The sequence below is a fragment of the Bacillus rossius genome, chromosome 1 (genome assembly GCF_032445375.1).
Source record: "Bacillus rossius redtenbacheri isolate Brsri chromosome 1, Brsri_v3, whole genome shotgun sequence".
In the NCBI taxonomy this organism is placed as follows: domain Eukaryota; kingdom Metazoa; phylum Arthropoda; class Insecta; order Phasmatodea; family Bacillidae; genus Bacillus; species Bacillus rossius.
Genome location: NC_086330.1, coordinates 1191138 through 1205691, shown reverse-complemented (window position 1 = coordinate 1205691; position 14554 = coordinate 1191138). Strand labels below are relative to the sequence as shown.

General features: G+C 40.2%; 1 long non-coding RNA gene across 1 annotated transcript; it reads left to right on the top strand.

The window, feature by feature from the left end:
* The first annotated feature begins 11080 nt into the window (after positions 1-11080).
* LOC134530965 (uncharacterized) lies at positions 11081-14149 on the top strand. Its single transcript, XR_010074900.1, has 2 exons — positions 11081-12591; positions 13316-14149. It is a non-coding gene; the product is annotated as an uncharacterized LOC134530965 (long non-coding RNA).
* Positions 14150-14554: the final 405 nt, after the last annotated feature.

The following is a 14554-nucleotide window of genomic DNA, read 5'->3' as shown; positions in this document are numbered from 1 at the left end:
TGGAGGCGGCCAATCCCGTAAATCTGCGTATTGAGGCGGTGCTCGCGTCCACGGCAGTGGAGCGCGGACCGCAGCTAAATTCGCTCAAGAGTTCCCTTACGGGGAGTGTCAGCGCCGGAGCGACTGAGAATTAACAAAAGTTCTGTCCTCGGGAGTCGGCCCGTACCGGATAATGCACCTACCCCGCGGACCAAGTGTGGTGCAGGGGGGGGTGTGATATTTATGCGGCCGGATTAGGTCCTGGACCGAAAAGCTGGACCGGGTACACACGGAGAGATTATTAAAAGGGTTTGAAGAATGACTATATTTACCAGAAGTGAACTCGGTGTGGACAAAGGATGATGTCTCTCCGTGGGACGTGCGTCCGCCCCGGTCCACGAGTCGCGCTGTACTGGCGTCATGTCATGGCGTCCGGCCGAGGCTCGGTGGCCCTCGCGCCAGGGTTGACCTCATTACGTTAATTTCTGATCTGATAAGTTAATAAGAGAATTTAATGATGCTAAATTCTTATATTAATTATAAAGGCTGAATTAAGGTCATTTGTCCCTTCTATGAATTGAAAGTTAATATATTTAAGAATTATTATGTTTGAATGTTTTACGTCACACCAGCGACTGTTTGTCTCTTGTCAGATTGCTCTGGTGGGGTTAATGACGCAACACAAGGTTTGAATAATTATGTCATAAGGTCTGGTTGATTGATTCAGGCAGAAGGCCGCCAGGGGAACACTCACACGCGTATTGCTGTAGTTACACAGGTGAGTGCCCGGGCACTCCTACGTCGCACTTCCGTCAACCGACTTTAAATTACTACGTAACATAGTTTAATAATTAGTGTTTGTTTTTATACGTGATTGATTGGAGTGACGGTCTGTTTATTTGGGGGAGGCCGGGTTCTACCTTAGTTGTTGGTGGCTCGCCTGACTCGGGTGGGCCATGGCTAGGGGCGCGTTCCGTTAGCGGGGTGAATACTGGCGGTTGCAGGTCGGGCTTAAGGGTGGCCTTCGGTCGGACGACGTCAACGTATTACACTGGGCTAATGACACGTAGGCCCGTAACTACGGCGACTCTACCTGACTCCTAGACTTGTCCCTGACATTGACTCGTTAGTAAGTTTGGTGGCACGATACGGTGCGGCGGTTACAGAATAAACCCTAACATGACATGCTATACCCTTGTAACGTGTGTATCTTCGTACACTTGCAAAGTATTGTACCCCTGACTTTTCACGGCATACCACCTGCAACACAGTGAGCTGGGCAGGCTTCCCCCGAATAGACGAGACTATTCTTCTTCCAGCTTATCTGGGAAACCTGCAAGTATAAAAGGGCATGCGCCCAGACTATCTATCAGCAGAACAACTGGGACATCCAGCCAGCAGGCTGCTACGCTGCTTCGACACCGCTCGCCGGCATACCACTGGCAACACAGTGAGCTTGGCAGGCTTCCCCCGAATAGACGAGACTATTCTTCTTCCAGCTCGTCTGGGAAACCTGCAAGTATAAAAGGGCATGCGCCCAGACTATCGATAAGCAGAACAACTGGGACATCCAGCCAGCAGGCTGCAACGCTGCTCCGACACCGCTCGCCAGCCTACACCGTCAACCGCCGCGGAGTTGCTGCCGCCCGAGGACCGACAAGACAACGACTGGGTGAGACCTCTCCGAGTTGTAACCCAGGAAATAGACAGTTCAAGTGGAAACGTCGCTGGAGTAAGCATAAAATATTTCAGAACGAACATTAGCTAAAAACGACGGTTCAGCCACAAGGGAAAAGAGGGCGGGCATTAGCAAACTCCGTAAGGGCCGAGCGAGCGGAAGTATTAACACAATCAAGACACTATCAGGACACTACCCCGACTAGATCGCTACACAGTTTGGACTCTAACTCTACCGCCAGTAATGGAGAATCGTAGTTCCAAGAGACAGTGAACAAGATAATGAACTTACGCGTTACTACGGGAATGCGGAGAGAGTTTCACATGGTACCGGGGGAAGAGTAACAAAAACCTACCCATAAACATTGACAGCGTTACACGACTAGTTGCGTGTATATATTTGTAACCTCTGGTGTTAACTATCTGTTTTTACATTACATGTAACCTTGAGTAATATTAAGATTAGGTATGTTCCTTGTAACTTTGTAAAACTTTGTAAATGGTATAGCCTTAGCAGTTGAAATTGATGGCGTTTTGATCGTTAGCTGTGACGAGCCCTTGGCTCGCCACAATTAAGAGCATTGGTTTGTTTTGTTTTAATTGTTCAGGAATCGAGCACGTAGGGTTAGTTCGTACGTTTTGTGTTCTAGTGGGAACTTACCACAGCAGTTCGTCTCCACGAGAACCCGACTTGTTTAAGGGTTATGTCAGTTTGAGAATCTTGCAATTCCCTTTGGTGTTATTAAATTTGTCAATAAATTGTTATTGGATTGAATTTAACTTAGCAACTAATTTCATAACCACCCGCAAACGTCCCTTTTTCCACCTTGTTAGGGTTTTTTTTGTCCTTAGTAAAACCCGCGACACCCTGACTAATAAAACACTTCACTACTACACATTACGTATTATACTGGGCTAATGACACGTAGGCCCGTAACTCTGGCGACTCTACTTGACTCTTAGGGCGGCTTGCAGAGTCGTTCCGAGAATTCTCCGAGTGCGAGTGGAGTTTGAGTGGAGGAATTTTCATTGCACAGTCGAGAACGGAGTAAAAACGAAGTAATATCCGAATGAAACCGAGTAAAAACGAAGGAATATTGGAGTGTACGCGCAACCACACTCCGAGGGCACTCCGAGGGCCCTCGGAGTGAAATATGGAAAAAAAATTCAAGATGGCTGCGTTATTAGAACCAATTGTTGTGGAATTTCTTGATTTAATTGATGAAGTATTTCTAGAAAATGAAGAAAGAAACGTTGCCAGGGACCCACGTCGGTATTTGAGGGATTTTAAAAATCCACTGGAGTGGTTTAGTGACGTGCTGTTCAGACGACGATATCGCTTTACCAAGGATCTTGTTCGGCATCACATTCTGCCTTTGCTAGTGTTTGAAAAACCACGGAGTCGTCGAGGATTACCGCTACCGCCTGTCCTGCAGCTGCTAATTGCCTTGCGATTTTACGCAACAGGCACTTTCCAGGTAAGCAGTCAGAAATCATAGTTACTAACCAATACCTTTTGTTTACAATAATACCATCTCTCACTCTTTGCCTAGGTTAGCCTATTGTGCACTTCAGTATGCAGTGTTTAATTTGTGGTTTGCATAGGCACATATCGATGCAATGTGAAATACTATTTACAGATGGTGGCAGGCGAGTTAACAGGCGTTTGCGAGTCCACAGTTTCCCGAATTATCAGACGTATCTCTGTCGGTTTAGCGCAACATACTCTACATCTGATACGGTTTCCCACTGGCGATGAATTTCGATTGAACAAGCTACGATTTTAACACTTTCCCGGTGTTACAGGAGTGACTGCACCCACATAAAAATCAAAAGCCCCGGCGGTGCTCGGGGGGAAGTATACAGTAGAGCTGTAGCAAACCGTATGTATTCGTTACTGAGTAACGGGTGCGGCATCTAGTAACGAGTAAAGAAACGTTACACACGAATGCATTTCGTTACTCGCATCTTTCGTATGTTTTACGCATGTGCGCGCTTATTCGTTACAAAGAACGATGTTTGTTTATTAATAAAAGTATAATTTGGAAATTCGTCGTCCAAGTTTTTTACTGTTTATTAAAGGTATTGTGTGTGTAGACAAAGTTTTAGATTCGAACAGAAACAACGTAAGAAAGTATTTTTACAAATTATAAATATGTATGTTTTTGTTTTTTATTATCGCGTATTTTCACGTTTTATGTTCTTATCTTAAAAGATATATTAAAATAAAGCCGCTCTAATGAGATTTAATTGTTTCTTGGTTAACAAAAGCTGTTAATTATCAAATATTTTTAATTGTTTATATTCGATTTATTTTTATTTACGCTACGTCATACTGTACGCGTACGAAATACGACTCGATTCGTTGCTGTTACATAACATAGCATGTGCCATGTCATGCGGTATCAGAAGTAACGAGTAACGATACGAAAGTAACGAGTACTAATTGTTATAGTAACTAGAGGTGTAAAAGTAACGAAAAAATGTGTACCCGTATGTATTCGTTACTATAACAATTAGTACTCGTTACTTTCGTATCGTTACTCGTTACTTCTGATACCGCATGACATGGCACATGCTATGTTATGTAACAGCATCGAATCGAGTCGTATTTCGTACGCGTACAGTATGACGTCGCGTAAATAAAAATAAATCGAATATAAACAATTAAAAATATTTGATAATTAACAGCTTTTGTTAACCAAGAAACAATTAACTCTCATTAGAGCGACTTTATTATAATATATCTTTTAAGATAAGAACATAAAACGTGGAAATACGCGATTATAAAAAACAAAAACATACATATTTATAATTTGTAAAAAATACTTTCTTACGTTGTTTCTGTTCGAATCTAAAACTTTGTCTACACACACAATACCTTTAATAAACAGTAAAAAACTTGGACGACGAATTTCCAAATCATACTTTTATTAATAAACAAACATCGTTCTTTGTAACGAATACGCGCGCGCATGCGTGATACATACGACAGATGCGAGTAACGAAATGCATTCGTGTGTAACGTTTCTTTACTCGTTACTAGATGCCGCACCCGTTACTCAGTAACGAATACATACGGTTTGCTACAGATCTAATAGTAACGAATACATACGGGTACACATTTTTTCGTTACTTTTACACCTCTAGTATACAGGTACGTAGGTAAACATTTTAAGGCATGTTGAAACATGTTTCGTGACAGACCTTAATATGAAATGTGAACTGTGAGATAAATTGAAATAATTTGTCTAGTTTGTATTTATTTCAATATTTAATACAATATTCATGTTAGCACATAGTTCTTTCATGTAGGTAGCTTGATTGTAAAGTATTTCAATTTGTCAAGAGCATTTTCTTGAATCTGGTAATTCTAAAAGCCACCCTTTATTATGTAAAATTAAAATCCTCAAATTATTGTGTCGATTTCCTGACATTTTTTTACTATCGAATTAAATTGATACCTTAAGTAGCTTTGGGTATTTTATAGCTTTTACAAGTTGTAAGGATGTGTGTATGATATTAAGGAAAAGGTCTGTTTTGCAAGGTTAGGTACATGTAAATAACCTGGAAATAGTTTTATTGGTTATGTCACCTACATGGTAATTATTCCATATCACTTTACCAAGTTCATTCCTTGGCTTTGAATTCATCATTTGGTACATAATGCTGTTTTAAATTACTATGTCAAAAGATCCTTGACATTAAATCTAGAATTTTGCTATACAAACAAATTATGTCTCTGGTCTTGTGGAAATGCCTTTTTTGTGTGTGTTGATACACACACACACACACACACACACACATATACATACATATATATATATATATATATATATATATATATATATATATATATATATATATATTAGATCATAATTAATTGTTACATGGCAAGTGTTTTTTTTGTCCATTACCTAGTGACATAGTAATTGAAAACAGCAAACTTCAATTATCTAAGGATCAATGTATACAGGATCCTGCCATCAGGATCAAAGGAAAAACTTGGATATGTGATGTTTTACTTGAGATCATAGGTTTTAAGTTGTAGATAAGCAAGTGCATGTAGTTAGCACTTAATATTCTTTATTGTCCGTTCACCGTGGTACATATACAGGCGCCATAACCGGAACTGACATTCACCTGTTATCAGTGATGCCAACCATCACGAGCAAGGCAGATGTACAACACCTTCCCCTTTATACTGCGAGACATGTGACCACTTGCTAGGGTTCTAAGGTTTACTTGTTGAGACCAAACTTACATACAAAGTTGTGCAATTGCTTATTAACAGTACACACTATAATTCAGAAAACAAGTATACTGCATGAAACACACATGTGCAATTCACAACTCACTTACAACACACTAATTGACAAGCAGACAACATTACAAATTTAAGCGCTTCACAGGCTTCACCTCCCTTCCACTTTTGGTAGCCAAGGTATGGCCACTGCTGTCTGTTGCTTCTTGAGATTTATCACCCTGCACAGTAGACACATCAGTCACTGCATTCGTCGAAGTTTGAGGCTCAAACCCCCGGAAGTCAGGCTCCAATGATGAGGTGCGTGGAGTCTGCTTCAGGCGGTTACCCTCCTCGCCATCAGTCTTGGTGTTGGGAACCTCGAGCAGGCATGGAGCTGACTGGTGGGGCTTCTGCGAGGTAGTGGTTTTTCTCAGATGGATCACATTGCGACGCACTATCCTATCACCTGATCCTCGCACCCAATAGGAGCGAGGTGATGAGTGTTTGCCCACAATGACTCCCGGCTCCCACTTGTCATGTTTGTGGGTTTTGACAACCACAGTTTCCCCCTTAACGAATGTTATCTCCTGTCGCCTGGCCGTTTTGTTGTATACGTCTCTCATCTGCTTCTCCTTTGACATTAATGCTCTCACCACGTGTTCTGGGGAGATGACTCTAGGTCTGAGGGTGTTATATGAGACAGGCAGTTTACTCCGAAGTCTCCTATTAAATAGTAACTGAGAGGGGGACCAGTCTAAGCCAGGAAAAGGGGTGTTTCTATATTCACGAAGTAAGTTTCTGAAATCAGTGCCCTGACTTTTGCGTAGCAGCATTTTGCTAATCTTTACTGCCATTTCTGCCAACCCATTACTGCGTGGATAATGAGGACTACTAGTTCGTAGCTCAATTTCACTCAGGGCATAATACTGACGGCATTCATGAGAATTGAATGGCATGTTATCAGCCATCAGCACTCGTGGGAGGCCATGAGTGCTGAATACTTGTTGCATGGCACTGATGACGGCAGAGGAAGTCTTTTTGGGAAGTTCACACACATCTATCCATTTGGAATATTTGTCCACAAGAACCAAATAATCTTTCCCAGCGAAGTCAAAAATGTCTGCACCTACTGTGTCATATGGCAGCTTTGGAATGGGATGTGGGCAGAGGGGCTGTCTGTAGTTGGCTGGGCGAAACTTCTCACACACAGAGCATTTTTGAATGAACTGCACAATATCAACTGACATAGATGGCCAGTAAAACAACTGACGGCCCTTGGACTTGGTCTTCGATTCTCCACAGTGGCCTTCATGAAGCAGCTGTAGAACATATGGTCTTAGAGCCTCAGGAACAACAACCTTATCGCCGAGGAAGACTAAACCACTTTCAGCACACAAGTCATCCCGCATTTTGTAATAAGGTTTGCATACTTGAGGAACTCTACTGTAGGGGGGCCAATCTGACTGACAAAATTGGGACACTTGACAGAGAGCCGCGTCCTTAGTTGTTTCCAACTGGAACTGAAGCAAGCGTTTGTTTGACATAGGCAAGTGCTTACTGACGGAATGTACTACCTCAACCATTGCAGGATCGTCGAATACCTTGTCTGTAAGATATGACCGCGACAGGTGGTCTGCGAAATACATGAGTTTACCAGGTAGGTAAGTAACGTTTAGGTCATACTTCAACAGTTTAAGACGTAACCTCTGAAGGCGTGCTGAGCCTATATGATGAACTGGTTTGACCATAACATTCACAAGTGGCTTATGATCAGATTGCACTAGGACCTGCTTACCATAAATATAGTAGTGAAATTTAGCTGAGGCAAAAGAAACTGCTAAGAGCTCCTTCTCAATCTGGGAGTAGCTCTTTTCTGCTGCTGTAAGGGACCTGGAGGCAATGTGCACAGGGTGGAGACCCTTTGGGCCCTCCTGAAACAAAGTAGCACCAAGCCCACTCTGTGATGCATCACACTGTATAACAAGTTGGTTTGTGGGATCAAAAGTTGCCAGAACAGGGGCACTAGTGATGAGCGACTTGAGTTTACAAAAAGCCTCTTCATGACACGGGAGCCACAACCAGTCTACATCTGCTTTAAGAAGTTCATACAATGGGGAACACACACTAGACATACCTGGAATATAACAGCGAACAAAATTGAACATCCCCAAAGTACGTTGAAGTTCTTTGCGATTGCTGGGAGCCTGTAGACTAGTTAGAGCTCGGATTCGCTCAGGATCAGGTGACATGCCTGCGGCGGAGAAGATCTGGCCCACATACCTTACTTCGGAAACCTTATATTGAAGCTTATCTGGGTTGAACTTGATTCCAAGGCTGGCTGCACGCTCCACCACTTGCTGAGCACACGTATCATGGTCACCTTCTGTTTCGCCTGTGCAGAGGATGTCATCGAAGAATGTCACCACTCCAGGAATAGAGGCAAAGTTCTCTTCGATAAACTTCTGGAAATTTTCTGGGGCATTGGCAATGCCGTATGGCATGCGTAGATAGCGATAGCACCCAAATGGTGTCGAGAAGCAGCACTTGTGAGACGAGTCTTCATCTAGTTGCACTTGGTGGAACCCTTCCTTAAGATCAAACACTGAATAAAATTTTTTCCCTGTGAGCTTCTCGGACATTTCTTCCAATGTCGGTATTTCATGGTAGTCTCGAATCACCACCTTATTGAGGTCAGTTGGATCAAGACATAACCTCAACTTCCCACTTGACTTTTCCACAACAACTAGGTTGCTCACCCAAGCGCTAGCACTGAGCTTGTCAACTTTACATATAATGCCTTTCTGTTCGAGTCTGTCCAGTTCTTGTTTTAACGCAGGTCTGATTGCTCTAGGGACCCTTCTTGGAGGCTTACAAACAGGGTTGCTATGGTCGCGAATGTTAATTCTACATACTTGGGGGAAACAGCCAAAACCAGTGAATACTTCATTGTGTTCTTTAATGAATCTGTCCTTTGCCTCGTGGCAAGCTGAGTGAACCCTTTTCACAAGATTGAAGTCAACACAAGACTGTAGCCCTAACAAAGGAGTGCTGTCAGAGTCAACTATAACAAATTCAACATAAGACTCTTGGCCTTTGACAGAACAACACAAATTAACTACTCCTTTTGCTGCAAGAATGGTCCCACCCCAAACCTCAATTTTTAGGGATGTTGGCCTGACCTTGAACTGTTTGTCAACCATCCTGAACAAACTGAGTGGCAAAATATTTATTTCAGAACCGGGATCCAATTTTATGTTCACTGCTTTGTCCTCAATCAGTATACGCTCCCTCCACTCATTGATGTGGGTTGTTCTAGTCCCTCTAGGATACACAGAATTGACTGTCACCGCATCACAGTATAGACTCTCACTAGAAGAATGCTTTGCTTTTACCTCCCGAACTTTCCGAACTCTGCACGAGGCAGCAAAGTGATTCATAATGCCACATTTGGCACATTTTTTTCCATATGCTGGGCATTGTCTGGCCTTGTGCTGTGTCTGGCACCTTGAGCAGTTGTACTCACCGTTATCACCAAACTTGCTGTTTTGTCTTGGGCGTGACGACTTCCTATCCTTAGTGGACACAAAGTCACAACTTACACTATCGTGAGTAGAACTCCGAGCTTGAATCTCCTTTGCTTGTTGTTGACTTTGTTCCATCAGACGGCAGTGTGCAGCAACTTTAGTAAGAGTAGCATTGTCTAACCTCAGCAGAGACTCCCGAACGGACGAATCTCTGATGCCCTGGACGATGCGGTCAACCAGCATATTCTCTTCCTGCGAAACTGGGCGCTCATAGCCACATTTTTTAATCAGGCGGCGGCAATCAGTCAAGAAATGATCAAAAGTCTCACCCTCAAGTTGCACACGCTGGTTAAAAACAAACCGTTCATACAAAGGATTTGTTTTTGGTGCCACGAACACGCGATACGCTTCCTTTACTTTAGAATACACAAGCTTGTCCTCCGGTGGGATGTCGAAAGTTTCGAAAAGGGCTCGTCCTTGGGAGCCTAACATGTTTTTGAGTAGGGCGATCTTAACCTTATCTGGGCCCTCATCCTGGCCCGTTGCGATTAAATAATTTTCAAAATCTCCTTCAAACACTTCCCAGTCTTTTCGGGCCGTGGGACTCTCCAAGTCGACAGAGTCAGGGAGCTTTACAAGATTGAGGCCTGCCATGGCACAAACAGAAAAAAACTATACGATTCAGTCTGTCAACAACATTGTTCGATATTCACTATTAACCACCGACGTCCGACAAACACGTGTCGACAAACAAACGCACACCTACAGGTTATATCACCTATAGCACACAAATCCAACGAACATGGACGAACTGAAATATGAACACAATTCCACACGACTGCGCCATGTTTTACTTGAGATCATAGGTTTTAAGTTGTAGATAAGCAAGTGCATGTAGTTAGCACTTAATATTCTTTATTGTCCGTTCACCGTGGTACATATACAGGCGCCATAACCGGAACTGACATTCACCTGTTATCAGTGATGCCAACCATCACGAGCAAGGCAGATGTACAACATGTGATACAGAACTTAAACCTCATACTATCCATTCTTTCTAATGTATAGCATTGTTAACATAGCTAACCAACTGTTCACTTGTATTCATGATTTGTTGACATGGCCAATGTAACCAACTGATCTCACCATTTACACTAATATTTGTGTAGGTACATAAGGTGTAATAGTATGTTCTAAAAGTATGATTTTAAGAAAATGTAAATGTGAGGAAATATTTAAAAAAAAAAAGTGGAATTGTAAGTTTTTTTTACTGAAAACAGACTGTTCTTCAGAATAACATCAAATTGTTGGTGGACAGGTGTGACATTCGCTCCAATCTTTGCTCAGGGAAGCATAATGTGCCTTACCAAAATTATTCCAGTAGTGGGAGTGGCACTTTCTGGTATATGTTTAGACTTTATACTCATATATAAATAGCTGTCACAATTGTATGTACTACTAGTAACTAGAAAAACATGGTTAGTTTGAAACAATTTGTGTTTATGATATTCTTGAAATGTTCTCTAGCTTATTCGAAGATGGGCGTGTGCAGGGACTGCTGCTGGGAGACAGTGGTTACCCACAGTTGCCATACCTGTTCACGCCCATACCAGAGCAGCCAGTCCGTACAGATGCAGAGCAGAGGTATGACATAGTTCATAACAACATTAACAGCATTTTTAAAGCTGCAAGTGTGATTAAATTAAATAATGTGAAATACATATAATATATTGTTTTCAAATGTGTCATAACTGGACTAATCTCCATATACTAACTCTTAAAGCTCGCAACAAAATTTGTTGCTCCAACACCTTAGCTTTACTCATTTCTAAACTTCAACGTAATTTTTTTGGCAAAGTAAAATATGGTGCAAATAGACTACAGCAAAGTTTTGTAGTGCAAACATCTATTATTGTAAAACCACCAAGCAAGGGAGAAACATTTTCTTCTACAGCCAGATCGTTATTGTTATGAACATAATATTTTCAATTATTGTTAATTTAATGTTACATTTTGGAAATTATATTAGATAGTTAATCTATACATACAAATATATGTTTACACACACACACACACACACACACACATATGGTATTAATACATTCTTTGAAAGTTATTTGCACTAGAGAAGATTAATTTAAAACTTTTGTGACATTCGCCATTGCTGGTTTCAACTGTGATATTAAGGTTGTCTCTATTGAATACAGTGTGAACCAGCATGTTTTACATGTGTATAATGTACATATTATGTGTAGTAATGATACACATTAAGGTAATCACACAGGTACTCATGGCTCATGCTCGGACGAGGAATCTGGTGGAAAGGATGTTCAGTGTTTGGAAGCAGCGCTTTCCCTGCTTGCAGCTTGTTTTATGAAACAAGCTGCAGACAACAGCAGCTATCATTGTTGCCTGTGCCATTTGTCACAACATTGGTATCAGGCACAATGATTATGTGGAAGAAGCTGAGCTGCAGGTGAGAAGTGTTTTGTTATATATTATTAATTAGTATTGGCGACACCTGGGATTTCTTCCCTGTAACTTAGTGTATTATTTGCAAATGAAGTGCATAGTACAAATACTTGTTCAGTTTGTGAATTGCAATGATGTTTATTACATATTACTTCCTCTTTGAAAATACAAATGCTTTTGTACCTATAATATGATATATAAACAGCTATAAAATAGGAACCTTATACAAATATTTAAACAGGCAATGGCAATAAACATTGAAGCAAACTAGATATCTTGGCAGCCAAGGTCAACTGGCAAAATCCACCTGAAGAAATCTGCAAATTAGGGGCTCGACTGGTGCTACATTACAGAAAGTGGCAAACCATAGCATGCCAGATGAAAAGCTTTTTGCTGTATTTTTCTGATGGTGTCTTCTGTTGTTTATACACAACTTGCGTGTGTATATGTGTGTGAGAGTGCGTGCGTGCGAGTGCGTGTGTGTAAAACAAACATGTTTTATAATTGATACAAAGCTAAGGTAGAGACCATTTACACTATAGTAATGATAATGTACCTATAAACAATTATTGCCTGCATTGTAATATATTGATTGGTTTGTTACAGGCCAACAATGATGTGCCAATCCCACCAGTTCCTCTCCGACCTGGGCGCGCCTGGCCATCAGGAACGAGTTCATCATCCGGCATTTCAGTTAGCTGTTTTGAAATGATTTTTTACACACATTGTTTTACGTGGCTTTTTGAAATCAGTGACCATGATCGTACCGTTTAATATTAGGTTTGTTTGGCTGGAATGAATATTTTATGATTTTTGCACTCATTGTTATGGCTACTTATGAATAATTAAATGATATATCTTCATTTGTTGCTAAGCCATTCCATTGCAGTTTCTTTAATCCTTCACATACCTACAGGCCCTGGCATTTTGTTTCCAACTTGTAAACAAATTTCAATTAAATTAAGAAATTTACATGAATTTTCTAATAATGCAGCCTTTTACAAATGTCTGAGTAAAGAAGTACATTTGTTTATATTTTTGCTTTTTGATTCTTTTGTATTTTAACTTGATGAAATAGGTAATGTTTTGTTAAAAGTATTATTGTGCAAACATATTTATGTTGTCTCAAGTTTCATTTTGTTCACTTGCCTATGGTATAGGATCTTATTTCATTTACTTTTGTTTAGTTAAAATGGTTTATATCTTAAGAAAGAAAAGTAATATAAAATATATTTGTTTAAAAACATTTAGATATACAGGTGTGGTGAAAATAGGCAGGAAACTGTGAATTCAACTATTATGCAAAAAACATTGGGAATCAGGGGGTAAAAACTGGTTTCATGATTGAAATACTCTCGATGTGTTGGGTAAGAATGTTTCCAAATGGAACATTGAAAATTAGTTGATTGTTTTGCAGATCCTGTTGCTGCCGCCAGTCATGGCTCCACTCAGTGCTCGGTGCTGCGAGTTCCAGCCCCTCGTGTGCCAGCTGTGTGCAGATCAGTTAGTGGGCTGGCAGGGATTCTGTTGTCTCTACATCCTCGACGGGCATGACCAGGAACATTCAAACATTCAGGAATTACAGTTTTCCTTTACATCATATTGAAGATAATTTATTATTTAATGATTTTGCATGTTATTTAGACACACATTTCAGGGAAATTGTGGGCAAACTTTGCCTAGGCTTGTAGTAAGCAGTCATGTGGTTTACCACTGAACTACCCTTGTTTGTTTCAATAAAATAACAATATTCTTCTACAATGTTTTTATTTTTGACAAGAAGGGTAAAGATATGAAAATACAAAAGTACAGCTACAAATCTTTTAAATGCAATGCCAAAAGCAAAGATTTTACATTTTAACATTTTCCTTGTTACAGTTGTTTTAATTGTTTTATAATCGTGCATTAATACATAACAAGATAATATCAAGAAATATTGTTATGGAACCTATTGACTATAACTTTTTGATGTATACATATAATTGATTGTGTAGTGTATGTTATTTCTTGTGGCAACTATTTGTAAGTTGTTAATTTTATTCACTATCTTAGTATTTCAATACTATTAACACAAATCACAACATAGTACACAGTGTTAAAAGCCCTTCATAATTCTTGTACATTTCTGTCTGATGTTTCTCTGGAGACCTTTAGCCATATCTGTTTGAGATCTGATATTGACTGCTACTATATATGTATTTCATGTATTTATAATATGGTTCCAAAATACAAAATACTTTATGGTCACCTTTGCATGTTATTATTTATTTAAATTGTTACTTTTATCTAAATGCTCTGCCACACACATTAATTTATATTGCATGCCGTATTTAATTTCCATCAGCTAAAACATTTCATGTACACATACATGTACATTACATACATATTTCACATACTGCTACTTTATGTTTATTACTTTCAGTATGAATCTGAAAATGTTCAATTTCTGTGAGTTGATGTTTTTGGATTTTGAATTACGGGATGTGGTATTAATGTGTGTTTCTTGACATGACTTTGGAAGAAACCTCGTCATGTGCGTCGTACCTCTTTGAGAAAACCTGTAATGTTATTGTAACTCATTCTGGCTCATACGTTTTGTGATTCAGCACACCTTGTTTTATTATAATTATATATATTTGTACATAAATAGTAAATA